This window comes from Rhinoderma darwinii, chromosome 3 (assembly GCF_050947455.1).
Source record: "Rhinoderma darwinii isolate aRhiDar2 chromosome 3, aRhiDar2.hap1, whole genome shotgun sequence".
NCBI classification, from domain to species: Eukaryota; Metazoa; Chordata; class Amphibia; order Anura; family Rhinodermatidae; genus Rhinoderma; species Rhinoderma darwinii.
In genome coordinates this window covers 389,452,103-389,468,963 of record NC_134689.1, presented here as the reverse complement: position 1 = coordinate 389,468,963, position 16,861 = coordinate 389,452,103, and the positions used below count along the sequence as shown (strand labels likewise).

At 40.6% G+C, this 16,861-nt stretch overlaps 8 non-coding genes across 8 annotated transcripts; all 8 read right to left on the bottom strand.

Annotated features, from left to right (window-relative positions):
* Nucleotides 1-4,810: 4,810 nt before the first annotated feature.
* On the bottom strand, nt 4,811-4,883 carry TRNAR-ACG (transfer RNA arginine (anticodon ACG)). The gene has a single exon. It is a non-coding gene; the product is annotated as a tRNA-Arg (tRNA).
* A 478-nt stretch (nt 4,884-5,361) lies between these two features.
* On the bottom strand, nt 5,362-5,434 carry TRNAR-ACG (transfer RNA arginine (anticodon ACG)). The gene has a single exon. It is a non-coding gene; the product is annotated as a tRNA-Arg (tRNA).
* Nucleotides 5,435-7,469: 2,035 nt separating this feature from the next.
* On the bottom strand, nt 7,470-7,542 carry TRNAR-ACG (transfer RNA arginine (anticodon ACG)). The gene has a single exon. It is a non-coding gene; the product is annotated as a tRNA-Arg (tRNA).
* A 2,131-nt stretch (nt 7,543-9,673) lies between these two features.
* TRNAR-ACG (transfer RNA arginine (anticodon ACG)) lies at nt 9,674-9,746 on the bottom strand. The gene has a single exon. It is a non-coding gene; the product is annotated as a tRNA-Arg (tRNA).
* Nucleotides 9,747-10,224: 478 nt separating this feature from the next.
* On the bottom strand, nt 10,225-10,297 carry TRNAR-ACG (transfer RNA arginine (anticodon ACG)). Its single transcript has one exon. It is a non-coding gene; the product is annotated as a tRNA-Arg (tRNA).
* Nucleotides 10,298-12,966: 2,669 nt separating this feature from the next.
* Nucleotides 12,967-13,039, bottom strand: TRNAR-ACG (transfer RNA arginine (anticodon ACG)). The gene has a single exon. It is a non-coding gene; the product is annotated as a tRNA-Arg (tRNA).
* Nucleotides 13,040-13,517: 478 nt separating this feature from the next.
* Nucleotides 13,518-13,590, bottom strand: TRNAR-ACG (transfer RNA arginine (anticodon ACG)). The gene has a single exon. It is a non-coding gene; the product is annotated as a tRNA-Arg (tRNA).
* A 1,580-nt stretch (nt 13,591-15,170) lies between these two features.
* TRNAR-ACG (transfer RNA arginine (anticodon ACG)) lies at nt 15,171-15,243 on the bottom strand. Its single transcript has one exon. It is a non-coding gene; the product is annotated as a tRNA-Arg (tRNA).
* Nucleotides 15,244-16,861: the final 1,618 nt, after the last annotated feature.

Below are 16,861 nucleotides of genomic sequence, written 5' to 3'. Positions count from 1 at the left end.
ATCCGATTGCCATAAGTTCCTTTCATGTATTGCAAAGCAAGTCGGAACCAGATAGAGGGGAAATATTTTCATGGAATCCGGAAATCATGTGAGGCAAATCAAATGGAAACCAGCTAATAACGAAATATTTTCATGTGATTGAGAACTCTTGTGAAGTTTTTACTTTTTTCCACAACACATTTTCGGAACAGGCTAAATCACATATTTCCAGATTTTTGCCATCTAGAACAAAGAGAACAAGCTGTAGATAAAATGTGTTGTGTATTTCCTGAAAATCCATGAATATTCTTAAACCTTGGGTAAATATCATTAAAAATAAGTAAGCAAAGGGTTACTGCAGTGACCAGGATTCGGACCGGGGTTGCTGCGGCCACAACGCAGAGTACTAACCACTATACGATCACGGCAACATGTACGAGCCAGGTAGGAGTCGAACCTACAATCTTCTGATTCGTAGTCAGATGCGTTGTCCATTGCGCCACTGGCCCAGATGCAACGAGGATTGTTGCTTATGCATCACATTTCTGGATCACCTCAAAACTTACACAAGGATCCGATTGCCATAAGTTCCTTTCATGTATTGCAAAGCAAGTCGGAACCAGATAGAGGGGAAATATTTTCATGGAATCCGGAAATCATGTGAGGCAAATCAAATGGAAACCAGCTAATAACGAAATATTTTCATGTGATTGAGAACTCTTGTGAAGTTTTTACTTTTTTCCACAACACATTTTCGGAACAGGCTAAATCACATATTTCCAGATTTTTGCCATCTAGAACAAAGAGAACAAGCTGTAGATAAAATGTGTTGTGTATTTCCTGAAAATCCATGAATATTCTTAAACCTTGGGTAAATATCATTAAAAATAAGTAAGCAAAGGGTTACTGCCGTGACCCGGATTCGGACCGGGGTTGCTGCAGCCACAACGCAGAGTACTAACCACTATACGATCACGGCAACATGTACGAGGCAGTTAGGAGTCGAACCTACAATCTTCTGATTCGTAGTCAGACGCGTTGTCCATTGCGCCACTGGCCCAGATGCAACGAGGATTGTTGCTTATGCATCACATTTCTGGATCACCTCAAAACTTACACAAGGATCCGATTGCCATAAGTTCCTTTCATGTATTGCAAAGCAAGTCGGAACCAGATAGAGGGGAAATATTTTCATGGAATCCGGAAATCATGTGAGGCAAATCAAATGGAAACCAGCTAATAACGAAATATTTTCATGTGATTGAGAACTCTTGTGAAGTTTTTACTTTTTTCCACAACACATTTTCGGAACAGGCTAAATCACATATTTCCAGATTTTTGCCATCTAGAACAAAGAGAACAAGCCGTAGATAAAATGTGTTGTGTATTTCCTGAAAATCCATGAATATTCTTAAACCTTGGGTAAATATCATTAAAAATAAATAAGCAAAGGGTTACTGCCGTGACCCGGATTCGGACCGGGGTTGCTGCGGCCACAACGCAGAGTACTAACCACTATACGATCACGGCAACACGTACGAGCCAGGCAGGAGTCGAACCTACAATCTTCTGATTCGTAGTCAGACGCGTTGTCCATTGCGCCACTGGCCCAGATGCAACGAGGATTGTTGCTTATGCATCACATTTCTGGATCACCTCAAAACTTACACAAGGATCCGATTGCCATAAGTTCCTTTCATGTATTGCAAAGCAAGTCGGAACCAGATAGAGGGGAAATATTTTCATGGAATCCGGAAATCATGTGTGGCAAATCAAATGGAAACCAGCTAATAACGAAATATTTTCATGTGATTGAGAACTCTTGTGAAGTTTTTACTTTTTTCCACAACACATTTTCGGAACAGGCTAAATCACATATTTCCAGATTTTTGCCATCTAGAACAAAGAGAACAAGCTGTAGATAAAATGTGTTGTGTATTTCCTGAAAATCCATGAATATTCTTAAACCTTGGGTAAATATCATTAAAAATAAGTAAGCAAAGGGTTACTGCAGTGACCAGGATTCGGACCGGGGTTGCTGCGGCCACAACGCAGAGTACTAACCACTATACGATCACGGCAACATGTACGAGCCAAGTAGGAGTCGAACCTACAATCTTCTGATTCGTAGTCAGACGCGTTGTCCATTGCGCCACTGGCCCAGATGCAACGAGGATTGTTGCTTATGCATCACATTTCTGGATCACCTCAAAACTTACACAAGGATCCGATTGCCATAAGTTCCTTTCATGTATTGCAAAGCAAGTCGGAACCAGATAGAGGGGAAATATTTTCATGGAATCCGGAAATCATGTGAGGCAAATCAAATGGAAACCAGCTAATAACGAAATATTTTCATGTGATTGAGAACTCTTGTGAAGTTTTTACTTTTTTCCACAACACATTTTCGGAACAGGCTAAATCACATATTTCCAGATTTTTGCCATCTAGAACAAAGAGAACAAGCTGTAGATAAAATGTGTTGTGTATTTCCTGAAAATCCATGAATATTCTTAAACCTTGGGTAAATATCATTAAAAATAAGTAAGCAAAGGGTTACTGCCGTGACCCGGATTCGGACCGGGGTTGCTGCAGCCACAACGCAGAGTACTAACCACTATACGATCACGGCAACATGTACGAGGCAGTTAGGAGTCGAACCTACAATCTTCTGATTCGTAGTCAGACGCGTTGTCCATTGCGCCACTGGCCCAGATGCAACGAGGATTGTTGCTTATGCATCACATTTCTGGATCACCTCAAAACTTACACAAGGATCCGATTGCCATAAGTTCCTTTCATGTATTGCAAAGCAAGTCGGAACCAGATAGAGGGGAAATATTTTCATGGAATCCGGAAATCATGTGAGGCAAATCAAATGGAAACCAGCTAATAACGAAATATTTTCATGTGATTGAGAACTCTTGTGAAGTTTTTACTTTTTTCCACAACACATTTTCGGAACAGGCTAAATCACATATTTCCAGATTTTTGCCATCTAGAACAAAGAGAACAAGCTGTAGATAAAATGTGTTGTGTATTTCCTGAAAATCCATGAATATTCTTAAACCTTGGGTAAATATCATTAAAAATAAGTAAGCAAAGGGTTACTGCCGTGACCCGGATTCGGACCGGGGTTGCTGCAGCCACAACGCAGAGTACTAACCACTATACGATCACGGCAACATGTACGAGGCAGTTAGGAGTCGAACCTACAATCTTCTGATTCGTAGTCAGACGCGTTGTCCATTGCGCCACTGGCCCAGATGCAACGAGGATTGTTGCTTATGCATCACATTTCTGGATCACCTCAAAACTTACACAAGGATCCGATTGCCATAAGTTCCTTTCATGTATTGCAAAGCAAGTCGGAACCAGATAGAGGGGAAATATTTTCATGGAATCCGGAAATCATGTGAGGCAAATCAAATGGAAACCAGCTAATAACGAAATATTTTCATGTGATTGAGAACTCTTGTGAAGTTTTTACTTTTTTCCACAACACATTTTCGGAACAGGCTAAATCACATATTTCCAGATTTTTGCCATCTAGAACAAAGAGAACAAGCTGTAGATAAAATGTGTTGTGTATTTCCTGAAAATCCATGAATATTCTTAAACCTTGGGTAAATATCATTAAAAATAAGTAAGCAAAGGGTTACTGCCGTGACCCGGATTCGGACCGGGGTTGCTGCAGCCACAACGCAGAGTACTAACCACTATACGATCACGGCAACATGTACGAGGCAGTTAGGAGTCGAACCTACAATCTTCTGATTCGTAGTCAGACGCGTTGTCCATTGCGCCACTGGCCCAGATGCAACGAGGATTGTTGCTTATGCATCACATTTCTGGATCACCTCAAAACTTACAAAAGGATCCGATTGCCATAAGTTCCTTTTATGTATTGCAAAGCAAGTCGAAACCAGATAGAGGGGAAATATTTTCATGGAATCCGGAAATCATGTGAGGCAAATCAAATGAAAACCAGCTAATAACGAAATATTTTCATGTGATTGAGAACTCTTGTGAAGTTTTTACTTTTTTCCACAACACATTTTCGGAACAGGCTAAATCACATATTTCCAGATTTTTGCCATCTAGAACAAAGAGAACAAGCCGTAGATAAAATGTGTTGTGTATTTCCTGAAAATCCATGAATATTCTTAAACCTTGGGTAAATATCATTAAAAATAAGTAAGCAAAGGGTTACTGCAGTGACCAGGATTCGGACCGGGGTTGCTGCGGCCACAACCACTATACGATCACGGCAACATGTACGAGCCAGGTAGGAGTCGAACCTACAATCTTCTGAATCGTAGTCAGACGCGTTGTCCATTGCGCCACTGGCCCAGATGCAACGAGGATTGTTGCTTATGCATCACATTTCTGGATCACCTCAAAACTTACACAAGGATCCGATTGCCATAAGTTCCTTTCATGTATTGCAAAGCAAGTCGGAACCAGATAGAGGGGAAATATTTTCATGGAATCCGGAAATCATGTGAGGCAAATCAAATGGAAACCAGCTAATAACGAAATATTTTCATGTGATTGAGAACTCTTGTGAAGTTTTTACTTTTTTCCACAACACATTTTCGGAACAGGCTAAATCACATATTTCCAGATTTTTGCCATCTAGAACAAAGAGAACAAGCTGTAGATAAAATGTGTTGTGTATTTCCTGAAAATCCATGAATATTCTTAAACCTTGGGTAAATATCATTAAAAATAAGTAAGCAAAGGGTTACTGCAGTGACCAGGATTCGGACCGGGGTTGCTGCGGCCACAACGCAGAGTACTAACCACTATACGATCACGGCAACATGTACGAGCCAGGTAGGAGTCGAACCTACAATCTTCTGATTCGTAGTCAGACGCGTTGTCCATTGCGCCACTGGCCCAGATGCAACAAGGATTGTTGCTTATGCATCACATTTCTGGATCACCTCAAAACTTACACAAGGATCCGATTGCCATAAGTTCCTTTCATGTATTGCAAAGCAAGTCGTAACCAGATAGAGGGGAAATATTTTCATGGAATCCGGAAATCATGTGAGGCAAATCAAATGGAAACCAGCTAATAACGAAATATTTTCATGTGATTGAGAACTCTTGTGAAGTTTTTACTTTTTTCCACAACACATTTTCGGAACAGGCTAAATCACATATTTCCAGATTTTTGCCATCTAGAACAAAGAGAACAAGCCGTAGATAAAATGTGTTGTGTATTTCCTGAAAATCCATGAATATTCTTAAACCTTGGGTAAATATCATTAAAAATAAGTAAGCAAAGGGTTACTGCAGTGACCAGGATTCGGACCGGGGTTGCTGCGGCCACAACGCAGAGTACTAACCACTATACGATCACGGCAACATGTACGAGCCAGGTAGGAGTCGAACCTACAATCTTCTGATTCGTAGTCAGACGCGTTGTCCATTGCGCCACTGGCCCAGATGCAACAAGGATTGTTGCTTATGCATCACATTTCTGGATCACCTCAAAACTTACACAAGGATCCGATTGCCATAAGTTCCTTTCATGTATTGCAAAGCAAGTCGTAACCAGATAGAGGGGAAATATTTTCATGGAATCCGGAAATCATGTGAGGCAAATCAAATGGAAACCAGCTAATAACGAAATATTTTCATGTGATTGAGAACTCTTGTGAAGTTTTTACTTTTTTCCACAACACATTTTCGGAACAGGCTAAATCACATATTTCCAGATTTTTGCCATCTAGAACAAAGAGAACAAGCCGTAGATAAAATGTGTTGTGTATTTCCTGAAAATCCATGAATATTCTTAAACCTTGGGTAAATATCATTAAAAATAAGTAAGCAAAGGGCTACTGCCGTGTCCCGGATTCGGATCGGGGTTGCTGCAGCCACAACGCAGAGTACTAACCACTATGCAACGAGGATTGTTGCTTATGCATCACATTTCTGGATCACCTCAAAACTTACACAAGGATCCGATTGCCATAAGTTCCTTTCATGTATTGCAAAGCAAGTCGGAACCAGATAGAGGGGAAATATTTTCATGGAATCCGGAAATCATGTGAGGCAAATCAAATGGAAACCAGCTAATAACGAAATATTTTCATGTGATTGAGAACTCTTGTGAAGTTTTTACTTTTTTCCACAACACATTTTCGGAACAGGCTAAATCACATATTTCCAGATTTTTGCCATCTAGAACAAAGAGAACAAGCTGTAGATAAAATGTGTTGTGTATTTCCTGAAAATCCATGAATATTCTTAAACCTTGGGTAAATATCATTAAAAATAAGTAAGCAAAGGGTTACTGCCGTGACCCGGATTCGGACCGGGGTTGCTGCAGCCACAACGCAGAGTACTAACCACTATACGATCACGGCAACATGTACGAGGCAGTTAGGAGTCGAACCTACAATCTTCTGATTCGTAGTCAGACGCGTTGTCCATTGCGCCACTGGCCCAGATGCAACGAGGATTGTTGCTTATGCATCACATTTCTGGATCACCTCAAAACTTACACAAGGATCCGATTGCCATAAGTTCCTTTCATGTATTGCAAAGCAAGTCGGAACCAGATAGAGGGGAAATATTTTCATGGAATCCGGAAATCATGTGAGGCAAATCAAATGGAAACCAGCTAATAACGAAATATTTTCATGTGATTGAGAACTCTTGTGAAGTTTTTACTTTTTTCCACAACACATTTTCGGAACAGGCTAAATCACATATTTCCAGATTTTTGCCATCTAGAACAAAGAGAACAAGCTGTAGATAAAATGTGTTGTGTATTTCCTGAAAATCCATGAATATTCTTAAACCTTGGGTAAATATCATTAAAAATAAGTAAGCAAAGGGTTACTGCAGTGACCAGGATTCGGACCGGGGTTGCTGCGGCCACAACGCAGAGTACTAACCACTATACGATCACGGCAACATGTACGAGCCAGGTAGGAGTCGACCCTACAATCTTCTGATTCGTAGTCAGATGCGTTGTCCATTGCGCCACTGGCCCAGATGCAACGAGGATTGTTGCTTATGCATCACATTTCTGGATCACCTCAAAACTTACACAAGGATCCGATTGCCATAAGTTCCTTTCATGTATTGCAAAGCAAGTCGGAACCAGATAGAGGGGAAATATTTTCATGGAATCCGGAAATCATGTGAGGCAAATCAAATGGAAACCAGCTAATAACGAAATATTTTCATGTGATTGAGAACTCTTGTGAAGTTTTTACTTTTTTCCACAACACATTTTCGGAACAGGCTAAATCACATATTTCCAGATTTTTGCCATCTAGAACAAAGAGAACAAGCCGTAGATAAAATGTGTTGTGTATTTCCTGAAAATCCATGAATATTCTTAAACCTTGGGTAAATATCATTAAAAATAAATAAGCAAAGGGTTACTGCCGTGACCCGGATTCGGACCGGGGTTGCTGCGGCCACAACGCAGAGTACTAACCACTATACGATCACGGCAACACGTACGAGCCAGGTAGGAGTCGAACCTACAATCTTCTGATTCGTAGTCAGACGCGTTGTCCATTGCGCCACTGGCCCAGATGCAACGAGGATTGTTGCTTATGCATCACATTTCTGGATCACCTCAAAACTTACACAAGGATCCGATTGCCATAAGTTCCTTTCATGTATTGCAAAGCAAGTCGGAACCAGATAGAGGGGAAATATTTTCATGGAATCCGGAAATCATGTGAGGCAAATCAAATGGAAACCAGCTAATAACGAAATATTTTCATGTGATTGAGAACTCTTGTGAAGTTTTTACTTTTTTCCACAACACATTTTCGGAACAGGCTAAATCACATATTTCCAGATTTTTGCCATCTAGAACAAAGAGAACAAGCTGTAGATAAAATGTGTTGTGTATTTCCTGAAAATCCATGAATATTCTTAAACCTTGGGTAAATATCATTAAAAATAAGTAAGCAAAGGGTTACTGCCGTGACCCGGATTCGGACCGGGGTTGCTGCAGCCACAACGCAGAGTACTAACCACTATACGATCACGGCAACATGTACGAGGCAGTTAGGAGTCGAACCTACAATCTTCTGATTCGTAGTCAGACGCGTTGTCCATTGCGCCACTGGCCCAGATGCAACGAGGATTGTTGCTTATGCATCACATTTCTGGATCACCTCAAAACTTACACAAGGATCCGATTGCCATAAGTTCCTTTCATGTATTGCAAAGCAAGTCGGAACCAGATAGAGGGGAAATATTTTCATGGAATCCGGAAATCATGTGAGGCAAATCAAATGGAAACCAGCTAATAACGAAATATTTTCATGTGATTGAGAACTCTTGTGAAGTTTTTACTTTTTTCCACAACACATTTTCGGAACAGGCTAAATCACATATTTCCAGATTTTTGCCATCTAGAACAAAGAGAACAAGCTGTAGATAAAATGTGTTGTGTATTTCCTGAAAATCCATGAATATTCTTAAACCTTGGGTAAATATCATTAAAAATAAGTAAGCAAAGGGTTACTGCAGTGACCAGGATTCGGACCGGGGTTGCTGCGGCCACAACGCAGAGTACTAACCACTATACGATCACGGCAACATGTACGAGCCAGGTAGGAGTCGAACCTACAATCTTCTGATTCGTAGTCAGATGCGTTGTCCATTGCGCCACTGGCCCAGATGCAACGAGGATTGTTGCTTATGCATCACATTTCTGGATCACCTCAAAACTTACACAAGGATCCGATTGCCATAAGTTCCTTTCATGTATTGCAAAGCAAGTCGGAACCAGATAGAGGGGAAATATTTTCATGGAATCCGGAAATCATGTGAGGCAAATCAAATGGAAACCAGCTAATAACGAAATATTTTCATGTGATTGAGAACTCTTGTGAAGTTTTTACTTTTTTCCACAACACATTTTCGGAACAGGCTAAATCACATATTTCCAGATTTTTGCCATCTAGAACAAAGAGAACAAGCTGTAGATAAAATGTGTTGTGTATTTCCTGAAAATCCATGAATATTCTTAAACCTTGGGTAAATATCATTAAAAATAAGTAAGCAAAGGGTTACTGCCGTGACCCGGATTCGGACCGGGGTTGCTGCAGCCACAACGCAGAGTACTAACCACTATACGATCACGGCAACATGTACGAGGCAGTTAGGAGTCGAACCTACAATCTTCTGATTCGTAGTCAGACGCGTTGTCCATTGCGCCACTGGCCCAGATGCAACGAGGATTGTTGCTTATGCATCACATTTCTGGATCACCTCAAAACTTACACAAGGATCCGATTGCCATAAGTTCCTTTCATGTATTGCAAAGCAAGTCGGAACCAGATAGAGGGGAAATATTTTCATGGAATCCGGAAATCATGTGAGGCAAATCAAATGGAAACCAGCTAATAACGAAATATTTTCATGTGATTGAGAACTCTTGTGAAGTTTTTACTTTTTTCCACAACACATTTTCGGAACAGGCTAAATCACATATTTCCAGATTTTTGCCATCTAGAACAAAGAGAACAAGCCGTAGATAAAATGTGTTGTGTATTTCCTGAAAATCCATGAATATTCTTAAACCTTGGGTAAATATCATTAAAAATAAATAAGCAAAGGGTTACTGCCGTGACCCGGATTCGGACCGGGGTTGCTGCGGCCACAACGCAGAGTACTAACCACTATACGATCACGGCAACACGTACGAGCCAGGTAGGAGTCGAACCTACAATCTTCTGATTCGTAGTCAGACGCGTTGTCCATTGCGCCACTGGCCCAGATGCAACGAGGATTGTTGCTTATGCATCACATTTCTGGATCACCTCAAAACTTACACAAGGATCCGATTGCCATAAGTTCCTTTCATGTATTGCAAAGCAAGTCGGAACCAGATAGAGGGGAAATATTTTCATGGAATCCGGAAATCATGTGAGGCAAATCAAATGGAAACCAGCTAATAACGAAATATTTTCATGTGATTGAGAACTCTTGTGAAGTTTTTACTTTTTTCCACAACACATTTTCGGAACAGGCTAAATCACATATTTCCAGATTTTTGCCATCTAGAACAAAGAGAACAAGCTGTAGATAAAATGTGTTGTGTATTTCCTGAAAATCCATGAATATTCTTAAACCTTGGGTAAATATCATTAAAAATAAGTAAGCAAAGGGTTACTGCAGTGACCAGGATTCGGACCGGGGTTGCTGCGGCCACAACGCAGAGTACTAACCACTATACGATCACGGCAACATGTACGAGCCAGGTAGGAGTCGAACCTACAATCTTCTGATTCGTAGTCAGACGCGTTGTCCATTGCGCCACTGGCCCAGATGCAACGAGGATTGTTGCTTATGCATCACATTTCTGGATCACCTCAAAACTTACACAAGGATCCGATTGCCATAAGTTCCTTTCATGTATTGCAAAGCAAGTCGGAACCAGATAGAGGGGAAATATTTTCATGGAATCCGGAAATCATGTGAGGCAAATCAAATGGAAACCAGCTAATAACGAAATATTTTCATGTGATTGAGAACTCTTGTGAAGTTTTTACTTTTTTCCACAACACATTTTCGGAACAGGCTAAATCACATATTTCCAGATTTTTGCCATCTAGAACAAAGAGAACAAGCTGTAGATAAAATGTGTTGTGTATTTCCTGAAAATCCATGAATATTCTTAAACCTTGGGTAAATATCATTAAAAATAAGTAAGCAAAGGGTTACTGCCGTGACCCGGATTCGGACCGGGGTTGCTGCAGCCACAACGCAGAGTACTAACCACTATACGATCACGGCAACATGTACGAGGCAGTTAGGAGTCGAACCTACAATCTTCTGATTCGTAGTCAGACGCGTTGTCCATTGCGCCACTGGCCCAGATGCAACGAGGATTGTTGCTTATGCATCACATTTCTGGATCACCTCAAAACTTACACAAGGATCCGATTGCCATAAGTTCCTTTCATGTATTGCAAAGCAAGTCGGAACCAGATAGAGGGGAAATATTTTCATGGAATCCGGAAATCATGTGAGGCAAATCAAATGGAAACCAGCTAATAACGAAATATTTTCATGTGATTGAGAACTCTTGTGAAGTTTTTACTTTTTTCCACAACACATTTTCGGAACAGGCTAAATCACATATTTCCAGATTTTTGCCATCTAGAACAAAGAGAACAAGCTGTAGATAAAATGTGTTGTGTATTTCCTGAAAATCCATGAATATTCTTAAACCTTGGGTAAATATCATTAAAAATAAGTAAGCAAAGGGTTACTGCCGTGACCCGGATTCGGACCGGGGTTGCTGCAGCCACAACGCAGAGTACTAACCACTATACGATCACGGCAACATGTACGAGGCAGTTAGGAGTCGAACCTACAATCTTCTGATTCGTAGTCAGACGCGTTGTCCATTGCGCCACTGGCCCAGATGCAACGAGGATTGTTGCTTATGCATCACATTTCTGGATCACCTCAAAACTTACACAAGGATCCGATTGCCATAAGTTCCTTTCATGTATTGCAAAGCAAGTCGGAACCAGATAGAGGGGAAATATTTTCATGGAATCCGGAAATCATGTGAGGCAAATCAAATGGAAACCAGCTAATAACGAAATATTTTCATGTGATTGAGAACTCTTGTGAAGTTTTTACTTTTTTCCACAACACATTTTCGGAACAGGCTAAATCACATATTTCCAGATTTTTGCCATCTAGAACAAAGAGAACAAGCTGTAGATAAAATGTGTTGTGTATTTCCTGAAAATCCATGAATATTCTTAAACCTTGGGTAAATATCATTAAAAATAAGTAAGCAAAGGGTTACTGCCGTGACCCGGATTCGGACCGGGGTTGCTGCAGCCACAACGCAGAGTACTAACCACTATACGATCACGGCAACATGTACGAGGCAGTTAGGAGTCGAACCTACAATCTTCTGATTCGTAGTCAGACGCGTTGTCCATTGCGCCACTGGCCCAGATGCAACGAGGATTGTTGCTTATGCATCACATTTCTGGATCACCTCAAAACTTACAAAAGGATCCGATTGCCATAAGTTCCTTTTATGTATTGCAAAGCAAGTCGAAACCAGATAGAGGGGAAATATTTTCATGGAATCCGGAAATCATGTGAGGCAAATCAAATGAAAACCAGCTAATAACGAAATATTTTCATGTGATTGAGAACTCTTGTGAAGTTTTTACTTTTTTCCACAACACATTTTCGGAACAGGCTAAATCACATATTTCCAGATTTTTGCCATCTAGAACAAAGAGAACAAGCCGTAGATAAAATGTGTTGTGTATTTCCTGAAAATCCATGAATATTCTTAAACCTTGGGTAAATATCATTAAAAATAAGTAAGCAAAGGGTTACTGCAGTGACCAGGATTCGGACCGGGGTTGCTGCGGCCACAACCACTATACGATCACGGCAACATGTACGAGCCAGGTAGGAGTCGAACCTACAATCTTCTGAATCGTAGTCAGACGCGTTGTCCATTGCGCCACTGGCCCAGATGCAACGAGGATTGTTGCTTATGCATCACATTTCTGGATCACCTCAAAACTTACACAAGGATCCGATTGCCATAAGTTCCTTTCATGTATTGCAAAGCAAGTCGGAACCAGATAGAGGGGAAATATTTTCATGGAATCCGGAAATCATGTGAGGCAAATCAAATGGAAACCAGCTAATAACGAAATATTTTCATGTGATTGAGAACTCTTGTGAAGTTTTTACTTTTTTCCACAACACATTTTCGGAACAGGCTAAATCACATATTTCCAGATTTTTGCCATCTAGAACAAAGAGAACAAGCTGTAGATAAAATGTGTTGTGTATTTCCTGAAAATCCATGAATATTCTTAAACCTTGGGTAAATATCATTAAAAATAAGTAAGCAAAGGGTTACTGCAGTGACCAGGATTCGGACCGGGGTTGCTGCGGCCACAACGCAGAGTACTAACCACTATACGATCACGGCAACATGTACGAGCCAGGTAGGAGTCGAACCTACAATCTTCTGATTCGTAGTCAGACGCGTTGTCCATTGCGCCACTGGCCCAGATGCAACAAGGATTGTTGCTTATGCATCACATTTCTGGATCACCTCAAAACTTACACAAGGATCCGATTGCCATAAGTTCCTTTCATGTATTGCAAAGCAAGTCGTAACCAGATAGAGGGGAAATATTTTCATGGAATCCGGAAATCATGTGAGGCAAATCAAATGGAAACCAGCTAATAACGAAATATTTTCATGTGATTGAGAACTCTTGTGAAGTTTTTACTTTTTTCCACAACACATTTTCGGAACAGGCTAAATCACATATTTCCAGATTTTTGCCATCTAGAACAAAGAGAACAAGCCGTAGATAAAATGTGTTGTGTATTTCCTGAAAATCCATGAATATTCTTAAACCTTGGGTAAATATCATTAAAAATAAGTAAGCAAAGGGTTACTGCAGTGACCAGGATTCGGACCGGGGTTGCTGCGGCCACAACGCAGAGTACTAACCACTATACGATCACGGCAACATGTACGAGCCAGGTAGGAGTCGAACCTACAATCTTCTGATTCGTAGTCAGACGCGTTGTCCATTGCGCCACTGGCCCAGATGCAACAAGGATTGTTGCTTATGCATCACATTTCTGGATCACCTCAAAACTTACACAAGGATCCGATTGCCATAAGTTCCTTTCATGTATTGCAAAGCAAGTCGTAACCAGATAGAGGGGAAATATTTTCATGGAATCCGGAAATCATGTGAGGCAAATCAAATGGAAACCAGCTAATAACGAAATATTTTCATGTGATTGAGAACTCTTGTGAAGTTTTTACTTTTTTCCACAACACATTTTCGGAACAGGCTAAATCACATATTTCCAGATTTTTGCCATCTAGAACAAAGAGAACAAGCCGTAGATAAAATGTGTTGTGTATTTCCTGAAAATCCATGAATATTCTTAAACCTTGGGTAAATATCATTAAAAATAAGTAAGCAAAGGGCTACTGCCGTGTCCCGGATTCGGATCGGGGTTGCTGCAGCCACAACGCAGAGTACTAACCACTATACGATCACGGCAACATGTACGAGGCAGTTAGGAGTCGAACCTACAATCTTCTGATTCGTAGTCAGACGCGTTGTCCATTGCGCTACTGGCCCAGATGCAATGAGGATTGTTGCTTATGCATCACATTTCTGGATCACCTCAAAACTTACACAAGGATCCGATTGCCATAAGTTCCTTTTATGTATTGCAAAGCAAGTCGGAACCAGATAGAGGGGAAATATTTTCATGGAATCCGGAAATCATGTGAGGCAAATCAAATGAAAACCAGCTAATAACGAAATATTTTCATGTGATTGAGAACTCTTGTGAAGTTTTTACTTTTTTCCACAACACATTTTCGGAACAGGCTAAATCACATATTTCCAGATTTTTGCCATCTAGAACAAAGAGAACAAGCCGTAGATAAAATGTGTTGTGTATTTCCTGAAAATCCATGAATATTCTTAAACCTTGGGTAAATATCATTAAAAATAAGTAAGCAAAGGGTTACTGCCGTGACCCGGATTCGGACCGGGGTTGCTGCGGCCACAACGCAGAGTACTAACCACTATATGATCACAGCAACATGTACGAGGCAGTTAGGAGTCGAACCTACAATCTTCTGATTCGTAGTCAGACGTGTTGTCCATTGCGCCACTGGCCCAGATGCAACGAGGATTGTTGCTTATGCATCACATTTCTGGATCACCTCAAAACTTACACAAGGATCCGATTGCCATAAGTTCCTTTTATGTATTGCAAAGCAAGTCGGAACCAGATAGAGGGGAAATATTTTCATGGAATCCGGAAATCATGTGAGGCAAATCAAATGAAAACCAGCTAATAACGAAATATTTTCATGTGATTGAGAACTCTTGTGAAGTTTTTACTTTTTTCCACAACACATTTTCGGAACAGGCTAAATCACATATTTCCAGATTTTTGCCATCTAGAACAAAGAGAACAAGCCGTAGATAAAATGTGTTGTGTATTTCCTGAAAATCCATGAATATTCTTAAACCTTGGGTAAATATCATTAAAAATAAGTAAGCAAAGGGTTACTGCAGTGACCAGGATTCGGACCGGGGTTGCTGCGGCCACAACGCAGAGTACTAACCACTATACGATCACAGCAACATGTACGAGCCAGGTAGGAGTCGAACCTACAATCTTCTGATTCGTAGTCAGACGCGTTGTCCATTGCGCCACTGGCCCAGATGCAACGAGGATTGTTGCTTATGCATCACATTTCTGGATCACCTCAAAACTTACACAAGGATCCGATTGCCATAAGTTCCTTTCATGTATTGCAAAGCAAGTCGGAACCAGATAGAGGGGAAATATTTTCATGGAATCCGGAAATCATGTGAGGCAAATCAAATGGAAACCAGCTAATAACGAAATATTTTCATGTGATTGAGAACTCTTGTGAAGTTTTTACTTTTTTCCACAACACATTTTCGGAACAGGCTAAATCACATATTTCCAGATTTTTGCCATCTAGAACAAAGAGAACAAGCCGTAGATAAAATGTGTTGTGTATTTCCTGAAAATCCATGAATATTCTTAAACCTTGGGTAAATATCATTAAAAATAAGTAAGCAAAGGGTTACTGCCGTGACCCGGATTCGGATCGGGGTTGCTGCAGCCACAACGCAGAGTACTAACCACTATACGATCACGGCAACATGTACGAGGCAGTTAGGAGTCGAACCTACAATCTTCTGATTCGTAGTCAGACGCGTTGTCCATTGCGCCACTGGCCCAGATGTAACGAGGATTGTTGCTTATGCATCACATTTCTGGATCACCTCAAAACTTACACAAGGATCCGATTGCCATAAGTTCCTTTCATGTATTGCAAAGCAAGTCGGAACCAGATAGAGGGGAAATATTTTCATGGAATCCGGAAATCATGTGAGGCAAATCAAATGGAAACCAGCTAATAACGAAATATTTTCATGTGATTGAGAACTCTTGTGAAGTTTTTACTTTTTTCCACAACACATTTTCGGAACAGGCTAAATCACATATTTCCAGATTTTTGCCATCTAGAACAAAGAGAACAAGCCGTAGATAAAATGTGTTGTGTATTTCCTGAAAATCCATGAATATTCTTAAACCTTGGGTAAATATCATTAAAAATAAGTAAGCAAAGGGTTACTGCCGTGACCCGGATTCGGATCGGGGTTGCTGCAGCCACAACGCAGAGTACTAACCACTATACGATCACGGCAACATGTACGAGGCAGTTAGGAGTCGAACCTACAATCTTCTGATTCGTAGTCAGACGCGTTGTCCATTGCGCTACTGGCCCAGATGCAACGAGGATTGTTGCTTATGCATCACATTTCTGGATCACCTCAAAACTTACAAAAGGATCCGATTGCCATAAGTTCCTTTTATGTATTGCAAAGCAAGTCGAAACCAGATAGAGGGGAAATATTTTCATGGAATCCGGAAATCATGTGAGGCAAATCAAATGAAAACCAGCTAATAACGAAATATTTTCATGTGATTGAGAACTCTTGTGAAGTTTTTACTTTTTTCCACAACACATTTTCGGAACAGGCTAAATCACATATTTCCAGATTTTTGCCATCTAGAACAAAGAGAACAAGCCGTAGATAAAATGTGTTGTGTATTTCCTGAAAATCCATGAATATTCTTAAACCTTGGGTAAATATCATTAAAAATAAGTAAGCAAAGGGTTACTGCAGTGACCAGGATTCGGACCGGGGTTGCTGCGGCCACAACCACTATACGATCACGGCAACATGTACGAGCCAGGTAGGAGTCGAACCTACAATCTTCTGAATCGTAGTCAGACGCG